The sequence below is a fragment of the Molossus molossus genome, unplaced genomic scaffold, assembly GCF_014108415.1.
Source record: "Molossus molossus isolate mMolMol1 unplaced genomic scaffold, mMolMol1.p scaffold_m16_p_3, whole genome shotgun sequence".
Taxonomy (NCBI): Eukaryota; Metazoa; Chordata; class Mammalia; order Chiroptera; family Molossidae; genus Molossus; species Molossus molossus.
In genome coordinates, this window is record NW_023425366.1 from 16,691,048 (window position 1) to 16,707,466 (window position 16,419).

At 38.8% G+C, this 16,419-nt stretch overlaps 1 pseudogene; it reads left to right on the plus strand.

Moving 5' to 3' along the window:
* The first annotated feature begins 1,316 nt into the window (after positions 1-1,316).
* LOC118641568 lies at positions 1,317-2,754 on the plus strand (annotated as a pseudogene).
* The last annotated feature ends 13,665 nt before the right edge of the window (positions 2,755-16,419 follow it).

Sequence of the window (16,419 nt, forward strand, 5' to 3'; positions counted from 1 at the left end):
CTGGGTGGGGCAGGAGGCAGTGTGCGGGTATGGAGGGTAGAGCTTGGTTGAGATGTACTGTGGTGTAAGGGGAGGAATGAGACAGGCGGAGCCTGGTGCCAAAGTCTTAAAACATTCTGCATTTTTCTGGAGGCGATGTAAAGCCATTAGCAAGTCTAGATGTGATCACACTGAGTTAAGGGGAATTGCATAGGGAAAGAACCACTGAGGTGAACTGATTAGTACAGGCGTCTGATCTCAAATACTTTCTCCGTAAATGTTTAAAGAAAATCTAATTTGGAGGTGGATATATTTGCTTTTCCACTGGCAATCCTATTTTATAAGCTTGAGGTTGTTTTTTAGGTGAGGATTTTCAGTCACTCCCAACCCAGGTGGGAATCACTTCAGCAAATGACCCTGGGGCGACAGCTCCACAAACCAATTACAATACTCGGGAGATTTCTGCACAGGGTCTGTGGCCCTCCGATTTCAATTAACATACTTCTTAATTAGAAGGAAATACAGAAGTAAAGAGGGTGACACTTTCAATTTGTTGCCCCTCCTTTAGCCTTCTGTCCATTTGATACATAAGACAGCAGAGATGGGTGGGCAGCCCAAATCATGGAGAATTTCATGATGACAATAAAAAAATGTTAGGTCAGATAAATTATATGCAGTTTAAAGTTTATTCCAGGCTCCACATTTGCCTTGGAGACATGTTGCAGCTATGCCTGGAAAGCTATTTCTGTGGACTCTAAATGTTGAACAGTTATGGACAGTGTTCTAATTAAGCCAACATCATACGTAGAAATTAGGTCCCTAATTCAATTTCCAATAGAAAAGTCAGCAGTATAGGTACTCACCTCAAAAACAGGGAAACAACAAAATGAGACAAAGGTTGCTTTGTTGTGCCTATTGAACTTCTAGACCCTGTCACTGGACATATATGTTAATTCACCCATAGGGGGTGACTTTCAGTATATAAACAGAGAATATTACTTCAGCCACAGAGAAGTGATACCTTACTATGCCAGCCTCTGCTCTTTCCCGGAAGCTGGGTAACCTGACCTAAACTAAGAAGTTCATGTGATAAAAGTCAAAGGAAATCATTGCTTCCTGAACTCAAAGTCAATTGTATTCACATAAGAAGGGAAGTGACTTGTAATAAAAATGGTAAAAGAAAAGCAACTCCAAAGGGCTTTTAACCATGCTTGTGGCTCACCTCCTTTCCTGCACGGACACCAGGTGACCTTTGGTGCCTGAAGGAGGAAACAGCCACAGATCTGGGGACAGATCTGGGGACTGATGTTCTTTGTCCCTCACACAGCTCTTTCTCCATGCCTGGGTCACTTCCTTTGAATGCAGAATCCTGGCCAAAAGATGTTGGAATTATTGCCCTTGAGATCTATTTTCCTTCTAAATATGTTGACCAAGCAGAGTTGGAAAAACACAATGGTGTAGATGCTGGAAAGATGAGTTTCTGCACATGTAGAGAAGATATCAACTCTCTTTGCATGACTGTGGTTCAGAATCGTATAGAGAGAAATGGCCCTTCTCATGATTGCCTTGGGCAGTAGAAGTTGTAACAGCCAGCCATCGACAAATCAAAATCAGTAAAAACTAATTCAAAGCTCTTTGAGGAGTCTGGGAACACAAATGTAGAAGGAACAGACACCACGAACACCTGCTACAGAGACACAGCCCCTGTCTTCATTGTTGTTAACTGGGTGGAGTCCAGCTCTTGCGTCGGATGGTACGCCCTGGTGGTTGTAGGAGGTGTTGCTGTATATGCCACAGGAAACAGACCTACAGGTGGAGTCAGAGCTGTTGCTCTGCTCATTGGCCCAAATGGTCCTTTAATTTGTGAGCGAGGACTTCACGAGACATGCATGCAACATGCCTATGGCTTTCACAAGCCCAGATATACCGTAGTGGATGGGAAACTCTCCATCCAGTGCAACTCTGTCTACCGCGAAAGGATTTGTGCCCAGTGTAGAAAGAGGGAAATGATAAAGACTTTTCCTTGAATGATTTCAGCTTCATGATCTTCCCCTCACCCTACTGTAAACTGGTTCAGAAATCTTCAGCTCAGATGATGCTGAATGACTTCCCGAATGACCAGAACAGAGATAAAAATAGTATCTATAGTGGCCTGGAAGCCTTTGGGGGTGTTGACTTCGAAGAAACCTACTTTGAGAGAGATGTGGAAAAGCCATTTATGAAGGCTTGTTCTGAACTCTTTAATCAGGAAACAAAGGCATCTTTGCTTGTATCAAATCAACATCGAAATATGTACACGGCATCTGTGTTCGGCCCCTTTGCTTCTGTCCTCGCCCAGAACTCGCCTCAGCAGTGGGCAGAAAGGGGGACTGGCCTGTCCCCATATGGCTCTGGTTTGGCTGCCACCCTCCACTTAATGTCACACAACATGTTGCTCCAGGGTCTGTTCTCAGTAAAACACCAGCGAGTTTATGTGATCTTAAACCAAGGCTCGACTCAAGACCTGTGTGACACCAGCTGTCTTTGCTGAAAGCATGAAGCTCAGGAGGACACTTATCATCTGGTCAATGACAGTCCCCATTGTTGAGTAGATTCACTCTTTGAAGGAGCATGGTTAGAGTGGATGAACAGCCCTGGAGATCTTACCCGGAGCGACCTTCTCCAAATGCTGACACGTTGGACGAAGGAGTGGGACCTGTGCATTCAGGCACAGCAGGGGAGCAGGTTTCAAGTCCTGCTGAGATAGTGGCTGCAGAGCCAGGCAGCTGCCATTAGCAAGGGGGAGCATCAGGACGTTCTGTGGGTGGAAGACCAGGGTGGGCTGGGTGGGTTGGGTCTAGGGGAACGGTTGGGAATGGGATGTCTGTGGACAATATTAAAGGATTACATTTGCTTAAAATTTTCTGTGACTGACATGGAGCCTGGAAAACGAGTGTTCTTGGAAAAGTCTCTTTGCTCAATTTGCTAATATGCATCCTATTGTGGTCCAGCCCATGCTCAATGTAGTCCATGATGTTAAGGGCTCTGTAAGGCTTCATGCCTCTCGGGCCATTTGTATGCATGAAGCTCAGGTTTTAAATGTGGTTTGATGAGTCCCTTGCTTCTGGCAGAAGAGAGCAGAGGCCCTAGTCTTCAATTTTAATCTTTTTGAATGTGTAAGAATTTTATACTTTGAACAAACAAGATGATGAAAGTCCCTGTGGTCTTTGAAAACAGGTTCTCCTTTGAGCAGTGCGCTCTCACATGAGAGGTGCACAAGCCCTGTTTGAAAACGGCAAGACAGACATGCTCTCTTTCTGCACTATGCACACTTCAAAGAGACATGGGTTGGAGGGAGACTCTGGTGCTGGAAGCTGGGACGTGGCTCTCGATCCAGTTCACACTGGGTCAGGCTGCTTGACCCCGAGATGTTATTGGAACTTGCGCATGAGGAAGTCCGTTGCTGCAATCCTTCTTTGTACCTTATTTCAAAGAATAAAGAAAATATTGTTTTTCTGGCTAACTTTTAAAAATATTATAAAGAAAGGATAGGGGCAAGGCATTAGTTTACTTCTGATGCTTTAGTGTTGTAAATTCAACTGAAAGACTGATGCCTAACTTCATGGTGTAAGTAATCTTTTCCTTTAAAAAAATGTTTAATGAAAATAAAAAGTTAAAACCCAAGTTTTTACGTAGTTTGATCAGGTAAAATGAATATTCCATTTCAAGATCTGGAAGTAGGATCTATAAGCATTTTCTCAGACTTTCACCTCGAAAAAATGATCACGAGGTCTGAATAAGACTGGTTAGACAGTTTTGTGGATGTTTTTGATGCTGAACTATGGCCATAAGCCATATCGAGGGCAAACAGAGCTAGCTGGAACCAATGTACAGAATTAAACTTTTCAAACTTTATTTGCTGTTCAGTTCTGTGAAGTCTCAGTTTTCGAAAGTAAACTTACACAAATATGAAATGCAGTGTTTCAGATTTCAAGGTAATATGTAATGCAGTGTTTGTAAAATGCTCTTGTCCAATATTAACCAGTGGTGTTTGACTTGTACATTCATGATTTGTTAAAGTGACTTCATTTTAACATCCACTGATATCGATTAATAATGGAAGCTCAGATGTAAAGATGGATGGGAAAATGGTGCATGCATACTTTTGCAAGTCTTGGGAGTTCAGTATAATTTGAAAAGAGTAATTTAACTTTTGGGTATCAGAAACTCGGTTTTCTCAAAGTCCATTGCCAGCCATGGGCAGGCCTGGTAACACTGGTGCAGAATGAACTGTATACCTTATCAACAGCGAGGTGAATGATTCTGAATAAAGTTTTAGAGAGAGATTTTTAAAAAAGGCTTTTAAACTACAGCGAAGTCATTGTTTTGTAATAACATGTTCAGCCAAGGTAGTAAGAGAGACATTTTTACTAGAAGTTTTTGCAGGTATTAAATGCAGATATCTGGAGGTAGGAGACCCTAATCTAGGGCTTTATCTAATCTCTCTTTAATTAAAGAGGGGAAACACTTTTATTTCATTTCAACAGAACCTGTGCAATGCTTTTTATCATTTCACACACATTGTGATGAGACCTTCACAGTTAACGGAAACTGGATTGTGCCTTTTTTAGGTCAATAACAATACCTTTCACTTTGTTGAATGTTTAGTTTATAAATGCTTCACATACATCATCTTATGTGTTCTCCACAAAGTAGTGTGGTTGATATAGGTGCTCACATTTCACAGGTGGGGAAGCTGGGGCTACACATGATCAAAGACATCCCCAAAGTTACAAGGAAGTAAATGAATTCGTGTTTGAATCCAGGTTAGTGTGATTTCAAAACCTGAACTATTTCCCACAACATTTTAATGACTGTCGTGCAAGTACCTCAGGATACTCTGTGGGGATGGTATTTTAAGTGTTCCTTAAGTCGGCATGAGCTTTAGGCTTCTGCTCTGTCTTCAGCAGTACCCTGTTAGCTGGGATCTCGTAGACTAAAACTGAGGTTCACAAGCATGGTGTCACCTTATGCAAACTGAGTGAGGAGAGGTTCCATCTGTGACTTAAAAGTAGCTTTTTTCAGATTCCTAATTTGATGACTGTAACTATTGGTTAGAAAGGAAAGGAAAGTGTAAATTGAAACAATTCTACTTGCTTTTTCGTCTGAGTACCTTAGTCTTAGTTATGTTCTTTTCCTGATACTACATCTTTTCCTGTTTAGGAAATAGTATAATTGGGAGGGTAACAGCCCTTTCTATTTAGGACAATCTTTATGTAGTATGCATGGTTCAACCATTTAGAACTCAAATGAAGCTTAACACCATAGTTTAATATTTTACTTTAGACTGAGTGCTATGGTCTGAGTGTCTGTGTCTCTGCCAAATTCACATGTTGAGATCTTAACTCCCACAGATGATGTATTGGGAGGTGAATCCTTTGGGAGACGCTTAGGTCATGGGAGTGAGTCTTCATGAATGGGATCACCGCCCTGGTCTATTTGGCTCAGTGGTTAGAGTGTCGGCCTGTGGACCAGAGAGTCCTGGTTCCCGCTAAGGGAACATACTGCGGTAGCAGTATGTCCCTGGCCCCGGTTGGGGTCGTGTGAATGGCAGCCGTCGATGTGTCCCTCTCACATGATGTTTCTCTCTCTGTCTCCCCCCCCCCCCCCCCCGCTCTATCTGAAGATAAATGCAAAAATGTCCTCTGGTGAGGATAAAATTTAAAAAAAAAAAAAAAAAAAAAAAGGAGATCACAGAGAACCTTTGCCCTTCCTTCATTTGAAGACACAGTGAAAAATCTGTGATCCAGAAGAGGGCGCTCACCGGACCATGGTGGCACCTGGATTTCAGACTTCCAGCCTCCAGAGCTGTGAGGAGTAACTTTGTTGTTTCTAGTCATCTAGTCTGTGGTATTTTGTAACAGCAGCCTGATGGACTAAGACACTGAGGCTTGCTTTTTTACTCTTATTTTCTTATCTGAATATATTCTAGTCTTTTTTTCTAAGCTCTGAGTCAAGCCAACTTAACTCACCTTATACCTTGAATATCAACGAGAGCCAAGGGCTACTTCTTGGGTTTGTCCTGTCCATTTCTAATTTAGGAAAAGGGATGCAGCCACCTCCTTGTACTATTTATATACATTCACTATCTCCACACCTTTAAACCCTCAGGGACATTCAAGGAAACTTCACACTTTGGTGTCACTTTCTACTCAGATTCAAGGCCATCAGAATTATAATTAATTTGCATTTTAGACCCTTGTGTGAGAGAATGCCACTTCTTGAAATGCTGCTGGATAAAAAAATAAAGAAAGGGGCATCCAGTGCTCTGTGTACACTTAATTAGAAATTCCAGTTAATTACTCATTATGTCCCTTTACATTTCTGGAAATTTATCGAGAAAATTATTTCTTCTACCTTTGTGTCAAAAAAAAAAAAAAAAAAAAAACCACAAAAAAAACCACCCAAACTGTTCATTACAGGAAAACATTTTCTTTTTTGTACGATCAGATTCTTAAGTGACTTTTGTTAAAAATACTTTTCTGTCTCAATGTTTTCCTTTACCCTTCAGTTGTTAACAACAGCCCAAGTCTGGAAAAAGGTAAATTTTATAGTTAGTACACTAAAAGGACAGCGTAGAAGAAAATAAACTTTTATTTTTTAAATTTAACAAATGCTAATATTTTAAGTGCTTTAAAATATCGGCTTATTTAATCCTTATAATAAGCCGATGAGGCAGAATATTGTTCTCCCATTTTACAGATATGACTACATCTGTAAATGATGTATGACATTATTTGATATTAGATACTATCTGATGGACAATGACAACATGTTTGAGTTCTATATACAGGTTTAGAAAAATAGCAGAAGTGTTGATGACCAGCTTCTTTAAAGAGCTGTTATTTCTCTCTGTGACAGTTTTCTTGGGCTTAACTCAACAGTGAGTCAAATTCATATCATGAGAAACTTCTTAAGAATTCTACTGGACAAGCTCCTGAAGTTAATGCATTAAATTCTGCACCGAAGTGTATTAAATTCTGCACCAACGTGAGTCACATTAGAGTGAAGCCCCAACATGGTTTTATTTTTATAGTTAGGGCAGCAAATTAAATGAGATTTCATTTGCTTTGGAGCCATTCTTCAGTTTAATTGTTCACACTCATATAATAGGGGGTAGTCTAACCTTCGGGAAAAGATTGCCAAAAGCAACTGAGTTCTCTTTGTTCCTTAATGGACTGTGTGATGTTAGGCAAATCCTTTTCTGATTTTTGTTTTCTTTTCAGTAAAACAAGAATAATGACACTTTTATTTCCTTACCTACCTCCTAGGAACAGTCTATGATAAAAACTCAAAAGAGCTATTTCTCCTGAGGAGGAGAGGCACGGTTGTACGCCCTTTTCCCTTCCTTCTCTTTTGAGCTTATGTCAGACCCCTGGCAATATTATCCACTGTTCTTGCCTGAATGGCATTTGTGATTTTGATGGACAGGGAACACTTGTGAAGTTTGTCAAGCATCTTAGTACAAAAGCTTTTGATAAAAGAAATATTTTAATATTTTTCTGACCATAGAAGCCTTTTCCTTGGGATTGTATCTACTTTGATGTAATGGGCAGAGGGGTTAACTTCTTTACTGTTTTTCACAAATAATTATTAAGTGACTACCAAAAATGAATGCATAGGAAACAATATGGGTCAACACTGAAGTAGAATTTACAATCCTCCTTTTAATTTTTGCTTTACCAATGATTGGCCTCAGTCCTGAGAGGCCTTCTTTAAATTAGCTGCGATTTAGGTTGCTTATTTACAAAATGAAGCTATGAATATATCTTCTACCTAAGAAAATCATAAAAGCATTTTTTTCTTACTGATTTTTATAGATAAACGATGTTGATATTTAGAAATGAAACTAGTTAAATGGGTGATGGTAACCTATTCTAGCTTTGCATGAACAATAATGCCATTAGTCATTTAAATTTAAATGATGTTATATTAAATTAACTATCCTCTCTTTTGACAGGCAGACTGTTAATGGAAAGTTATTTATATCATAACAAAAATAATCCAGATATTTTCTCTGTGCTTCCAGAAGTTTTAGTTAAGTTTGGATGCTCTTGCAGATTTCCTTCAGTCTCCTGCAACATCGTATGGAACATGCTCTCATTCTTGACTGTGAGCCCAGTTCAAGGTAACACCAGGCCCCTACTCAACTCTCCTTTTCCCTCTATTGATGTCTAAATTGAATTTACCATCTTTTATCCATAAATGCTTTCTTCTGAATTTCCCATTTTATACACATTAAGGATGAAAGTCTATAGAGTTCTCATGAACTCCTTTCCATAACATTGTACTCTCCTCCTCCCCCTTTTGCCCGATATAGTCTATGAATCACCAAGAACCATCAATTTCTTCTTTCTCTTATTGTATTTGCTCTTTTACATATATATTTCTTTTCAAAATGTTGAATAAATATGAGGAGCAATGTGTAGTAGGTGAGATGCTATGGGGTAGGAGAATTAAAACACTGAAATAACCATTGATAAGGTAGCCTAAAGTTAGTGCTAATTGTGACAGCAATGACATCAAAAACACCTATCTTCTTCTTTGGAACAGATTTGAAGAACAGCTTTAAAAAGAGTAGCATGCTGCTTGAGCATTTACCAGTTGACATGGAAATTAAAGCAAGTCATGGATGCTACTATGAGCATTGACTAGTGTACCCAAATCAGGCAATCTTTCATATGGCATGCTAGTTAGTAACAAACTTAAAGACTACAATAAAATGTGAATTACAATACAATGATAGTTGTTGTTTGTCTTGTGTGTGCATGCTGTGTTGCATATTTGTGTGTAGGCAGTACTATTATAAAATATACTGTTACCATAGATATAAGAAAAATAGGTAACCCACATTAAACATTCTTCTAAATCATTTCCCAGGTGGTTTCTTATTTAAACTTTAAGTCAGTTCCATGCAAGAGGTACAATTATTATGCTCATTTCACAGATGGCCATGACTGAGGCAGAGAGCAGCAATTTGTCTAGAGTTGCAGAGCTGGGATTTTCACCCAGAAGGTCCACATCAAAGTGTAAACTCTTAATCTCAACACATGCTCCTATTGTGCCTCATGAGAATTTTATCACGATCCTTTGTAAGCAGTCATCCTATTTATAAGCAGTCATCCTATAATCGCTGTCAAGCAGAACCACCAACAATAGGACCTAAAATATAGCTCTATGTTCAAGGAAGTAATTCACACCGTACTAATTCACTTTTTCTGTTTATTGATGTTTTCAACAGTGAATTCAAACTATTTGTGTGCATGGGTTGATTAGTGGTCACTGTGTGGGAGATGGATGAATGGAAGAAGGGACAGCAGCCCAATGCATATGGAGGATTTAGGACATTGGGGAGGGTGGAATTGGATTCCATCGGAGTTTGCCTCGAGGTTAAACTTTCAGTGAGCTCAGTGTGATCTGTGCTTACTCTTATGTGGAAATTTGAAGAGTGGTTTTATAGTGCATCGGAAAATCTGTGGCATATTATGGCTATTGTACAAGATAAGTGTATATGTAGGGTAGTGGCTTTCAATTGGAGGCAATTCTCCCTCATCTCCTGGGTGGCAATAACTGGGAACATTTTTTATTATTATGACTGGGGAGGGGTGCTACTGGCATCGAGCAGGTAGAGGCCAGGGATGCTGCTAAACATCTGACCCTGACCAGCTGCCTCGCCCATAAAGAATCATCTGGTCCAAAATGGCAATAGTGACATTGTTGGGACATCCTGACATAAGGAGTAGGTCCTCCTTGCTTTATCACCACCGACTTCAGCAAGTATTTTTCACACACAGAGAAAATTCTTAACTACTAACAGGATGCATATGCCATATGGTCCTATCAGTGATGATGATGGTCAAGCTTCACGATGCATCTCCATCTTCATGTGGGAAAGTCTTAGAAAAATCTGGGGCATTATTGACATAGAGGTATTTGTGGGGAATTCTCTGATGACCTCCAGAAACAGTAAGGAAATAATTTGGAAGAAAAACTAGAGATTCTTCCCTTCTTCCTCCCTTTACCTCACCTACATTTCTTCTTTCTTTCTTTTTCTTCCCTCCCTTCCTTACATTTTTTTCTTCCTATTTTTTTTTTCTTTTCTTTCTTTTTTTTTTTTTTTATCCTCACCCGAGGACATTTTTCTATTTTTTGTTCAGGTAGAGTGGGAGGGGGAGAGAGGAAGAGAGAGAGAAACATCGATGTGAAAGGGACACATCGAGTGGCTGCCACCCGCACGACCAACCAGGGCCGGGGACAAACTGCAACCGAGGCACGCGCCCTTAGCGGGAACCGAACCTGGGTCTCTCGGGACCGCAGGCCGACGCTCTAACCGCTGAGCCAAACCGGCCAGGGATTTTCTTCCTATTTTTGTCCTTTCAAACAAAGTAACTGCATCTATTGTGTGTTGAGCAATCTGTATAGATACGAAGATGAAAAAAATGTCAAAATGGAATAAAGTGTTTTAGAAGGTCAAAATGGTATATGAATCTATTTAGAACACTATCATGATGAGACCAGAGCATCACTTCATACATGTATGGGTCAGCAAAATTTACTCAAGCAAAGGCAACTACACTTTGTGTTTTGTCCTCAAATTCAGTACATGTGAGCTCTCAGAAATGTGTGCAATTTGATCACAACGGGAACCAAATAAGAAAGTGTGGATATTTCTGTGCAAACCTATCGTCTTAAAACAAACAAACAAACAAACAAAAAAACAACACAACCCCCTGTCCAAAACAACAAAAGCCCACATTATACTGACCAATCTCTCAGATTATAGACTCAGAAGACTTTTCATGAGGACACAAACAGGAAGTTCAGGTATCAACCACCGTTTCCTTCTGAAATTAAACTGTGGGGTTGGGGGAGGCACTGACTTCAGTAGGTGTACTTTTCACAAATCTTTCCTAATCAGTGGAAGATGGCTTCATGTGTATATTTCTTTTTAGAAAAAAATTATGTATAAATGTATTTATAGGTAACGTTTTAGTCATTATCTTCCTAGAATATTCTGCTGAAAGCAAAAGGAACAGCCAAAACTCCCGAAGAAGTGGGCAGAAAAAGAAGAAAGGTAAATATTTCAGCAAGGAAAATCCAAAGCAAACAATGAAACAAATGAGGTTACAGACAACGGCATGAATGCTAATGAGCATAAAGCCCCATAGTGGAAATCTGTTAATTGCATAGTTGAGGGAATTGAGAGGACATTTCCCTAACAGTTTGTTCTTGTTGCTTAAAATTAAAAAAAAAAAAAAAAAAGATATTGCAGGATGGCCCTGTTTAGTCCCAACATCGTTTCATGCATCTGCATTAGAATTCCCTCCTGAAGTTGTGCTGAAGAGTTGAGCCTAATTTAGTACCGTTGTTTCTCCCGATACCACCATGATCAGTAAATGAATACCCAAAGCACGCGTGAGAGGCAAGGAAGTTATTGCAGTCTTGCAACCAAGAACTAACGATACTTTGGAGGTTCACTAATTTGGGAGGAGGGGGAGAAAACTATATATAACAACAAACTCTCATAAGGGTTAGTTAACTTTAGACATTTCCCTTCAACCTCAAAATGTGTTTCCTACAGATTTTTATTTATAATGATGAAATAAAAAGCTTTGTAATTTTATATTTAAAAAAATTAATGTTCATTTTTGTTACAGATGTTTCTCCTTTTCCCCTCATTGACACCGTCTTCCTAATCTGCACCTCCCCCCCCCAGCATTATTGTCTATGTCCTTGTTCACAAATACATGCATGTATGTTCTTTGGTTTGTCTCCTCCCCTTCCCCCATCCATCTCTTTTGAGGTTTGTTAGTCTGCACCCCACTTCCATATCTCTGAGTCTAATTTATTTCTCAACTTGTTTTGTTCATTATATTCCACAATAAGTGAGATCACATGGTATTTGTCTTTCTCTGATTGGCCTGTTTCACTTAGCATAATACTCTCCAGGTCCCTCCATGTCATCTCAAAGGACAAGAGATCTTTCTTTCTTACAGCTGCATAGTGTTCCATTGTGTATATGTACCACAGCTTTTTACTCTACTCATCAATTGGTGGAAACTTGGCCTGTTTCCAGATCTTATTAAAGTACAGTTGACATAGTATTATCTTAGTTTCAGGTGTATATCAATATTTACATACCTGCAATGCAATCACCATGAAAGCTTTATAACAGTTAAACAAGGGAATGGGTCACTTTAGAAGTCTTATTCATTTTTATGTTATCTTGGGAAGGAAGACCCTCTGGCACTCTTAAGACACAGCTAAAATGACAAATCATGGAGATACATTTCTGGCAGACACTCAGTCCCCAAGCTGGGTATGTACTCATATCTTAACTCTTTGAACTTCAGTAGAGATTTTTATGGGAAAAGACTTATGCCAACAATCTATGCAACATAAGCTCTTTTTACAGGGAGAAAGAATATTTGTTTATGTACTCATTCACTAATCCCTTCCACAAAGATTTATCAAATGTCTATCATGAACAATATGTGTCTCTTTTATTTGAGGTTCATAGTCAAATTGAGAAGACAGACGTGAAACGAATGACCAATCACACAATTTTATAAGAACTAAAAGAACTATGGGTATATGGAAAATAACATGCCTAGGGGAGAAAACACTGGTTAGAAGAATAGGGAGATTTTAGGGAAGTATTCACAAAAAAGGGAGGGATAGGAAGATGTGTAAAAGATTAGTAACATTTCCCTACATAGAACTTAGATGTGTGCCATCGAATGCTTTCCTGCTCTTTGTGTAAGATCACCAAATTCATCCATATGGCAGATACTAACTAACTTTAAAAAGATGAACTATAAACACCTGTGAGTATTCTTGCCAGTTACCCTGGAATTCATCACCACTTCTGAACCTTATTATTGTCAGGATACAATAACCTCACCACATTACCCTTGGCTTTGGTGTTGGATTTGATGTTGCTTATGTGGACTCTGACCTTTGATTTCTGAATCACCTAGCCCCTGTCAGTAGTTAATTTGGTTGCCATAAAGGTCAGGCTTCCTTTGGTCCTCCTGAGAAGACAGAGGTCAGTGTTTCCAAGAATGCAACGCCTTCTGTCTAGAGCACAGACGTGTAGATCAGATGAAACAAGAGGCATAAAATTAGTTTCTCTCTGCCACCAACAGATTAAAAAATTTTTTTGAATGTTGGGGACCCACTAAATGACTTTAGAAAAAAGTGGATTAGATTCCTATGTTACAAAGATAACAAAATGGACAAATAGTGTAGAAGAGGGTTACTGATATAAGCTGTAAAAGTCAAATTGAGAGGAGCGGATGTGTTTCAAGAGTTTTTTAAGAAGCATTATCTCAGGACTTGATTTCTTTTCTGTCTCATTCATTGAGCTTCTGTCTGATACTCATGATAGCAAAAAGTAGAGGATGATTGCCACATTTTTAGTTTGAGGTAAAAAATGGGCTGCCTTGATTTTACATACATATTGTACAGACCCATGAGTCATGTAAGCATAAAATTTAATATCTATGCGTACTTGTCCAGTTTCTCCAATAGACTATGAGCAACTTTATCTTAAAGACATTTTTTTAGCTCATCCAACTTTGTATGGTCTTTTTCTTTCTCTCTTTCCTTCATTCTCTCTTTCCTTCCTTCCTTCTTTCCTTTTCCTTCCTTCCTTCCTTCCTTCCTTCCTTCCTTCCTTCCTTCCTTCCTTCCTTCCTTCCTTCTCCCTTCCTCTTTCCTTCTCTCTTTCCTTCTCTCTTTCTTTCATATTTAAGTATAGTTGGCATTCAAGTATAGTGTATTCTTCAAAGAAAGTGTTTTATATACAGCAAGCTTTTTAAATTTAATTTATTGGGGTAACATTGGTTAGTAAGATTATATCATTTTCAAGAGTACAACTTTGTAATATGACAACTATATATTCTATTAGGTGCTCACCACTTGAATTCTATTCTACTTTCCAACACCATTTATTAAGGTTTGCTGCATAGATGAAGAGAGAACAGCTCTTAGCATGACATCATGTAGAGAGACTGTAGAATCGGTTAGAGAGATTTTGAAGTTACTGAAATAGTCATTAATTATACTTGGAATTACCTGGAGGGAATTGTATATCAAGGCACCATGAAAACAATTGCCAATGATTGTTGATATTGTGGCATGTACCATGCTACATGCTTTATGTGATCAACTAGTTTAATCATCTCACAATTTAATGAGTAGTTGTTCATATTGATGTCATTTTATAGATGAGGAAACAAAGTGGTCCATGAAAGGAATCTTGGGAAATAACAGGTTTTCCAAGTTTGGAAGAGGGATTAGTGAACAGGGAAGAAATGAAATGGACAGAGTTAGGAAGAAAATCTCTGGAAAGAAGAGGACCAAGGACAGAACACTAAGGAACAACAATGTCTGTGGGGTGAGCTTGGAGAGGGGTCTGGTGGGGACTTAGAATTGGTCAGAGATTTAGCAGGAGAACTGGAAGAAAACAGGAAAGAGAGTTTTGAAAAGTGTAACTTGGTAGGCAATGCTTCAGACTGTGAGAGGTCAAGTTATTTGGGGATGAAAGGAGCTTTGAATTTGGCCTTTGGAAGCTTGTTCTGCACACTGTTGCCGAGTGGTGGGGCAGAAAATCAGAAAGGATGAAGAGGGAATTGAATGGAGAGGGAGGGAGTGGGAGTAGCAAGCAGCTACCTGAAGGGAGGCGACATTGAGTGGTGAGTAGGAGATGCTTGAGGAGAAAGAGATGAGAGGTTCCTTTTTCTTTCTTAAGAGAGAAAAGAGAGTTATCATTTTGTTTATATGTAAAGGCTGAGGTGAAGGAGTCACTGAGGGAGGTGAGGATACAGAAGACAGGCATAATTGACAGAATAATATCTTACAAAGATGGGTCAAAACTATAAAGAAGGACAGAAGAAAGGACACCTTCTTGTTCCGAGCTCAGAGCAGGTAGTAGCAGGCAGGAGAGGAACGGTGAAGAGAGGTCTAGGAGGTTGGGGAAGTTGAATACAGAGAAGCTTTTCATACTATTCCTCATGCGGAACTGGGGCAGGCTATAAAGTTTTATATATTTTTTTCATAAAGAAAAATAAATAAATGTAGTACATCTGCATAATATGAGTTTATACTGAAATGAGCCTCACTATGGTGCCTTTTTCAAAATTAACAGATAGAAGCATAAAGTGTTACAGAAAGTAGTTTCATTTAATTTACTGTATTTCATTTGTTTAACATGGCATTTGCAATTGATGTTCCTTTTGCTGATAGCTCTCTACAAATTACCATGGTTTCTTCCTCAGAAATTCACCCTCTTTGAGAAGAAAAGGATTAGCAAATTATATTGGACTTTTATTTTTAAAGATGTATATCTGTGAACATAAAACATACAAATATACATATTTCTTAGCTACATGCATCCAATCATATATTAATGATTAAGTCAAATTAAACAGCAACAACAACAGCAAAAAGCAAACGAGGGCAAAAGGAGTAGAGGATATAGTAGCTTCTGCATAAAATTCAATAGAAAATGAAAGATTTTAGATTCTTGTATGGTATAATGGGTTCATTTTAACTTTTTATTTCCCCTAGGAGAGGAGGCTTTGCTTATAATAAGACCATTTGGTAGCATGTCTCAATGACATTTGGAAGAAATTCAATTCCTAAACATGATTACAATACAGGGGATGAAGAGAAAAATAAACATCTTCCCCATAAAATGTTCACATTTTTAGTATCTTAGTCAACTCTAAAAGTAAGGTATTTTGACATGTAGCATGAAAGGAGAGGTTGCCTACATATATATTCTAGTTAAAATTTAGTTATTCATTATTATTCAATCATTTTCTGGCTAGAATGCCAAACCAAGATATATTTAAATAAAATAAAAATCAATTTCTGTATTATCTGGATCCTGTATGTTGATAAGGAACTGAATATTTCCATCTAACTATTTATTATGGGGAAAGAACGTATATTTACATATGACCCTGATCTTACTTGCTTCCAACACGGTAAAAACAAACAAACAAAATGGTGTCTTGTGTTCTGTTTTCTATCTGGATGTTCCTAAGACACCCTGCCACTGGGAGTAGGTATTCCTCAAAATTATCGCAAGATCTTGACACCCTGATCAGATCTTAGGAGGGGGAGGGTGACTACATGTGTGTTTGCTCAACATTATGACCTGGACACCAATATGCCACTGATTAAACCATCTTGCTCAGATAGCAATGCTTCCATTACTTAAATATAAATGTCTTTAAGGGGTAGCATATTAAATGATTGTTTCCTCTTAGAAATCAATTTATAAGAACTAAATTCTCACTGAGAGAGCAGGGGACAAGATAGCAAGAGGGTAATGTTGCTAGTCAGGGGTGGGAGTTGCCTGAAAAGTGGGCAAAATCCCCAGAAGGTGAA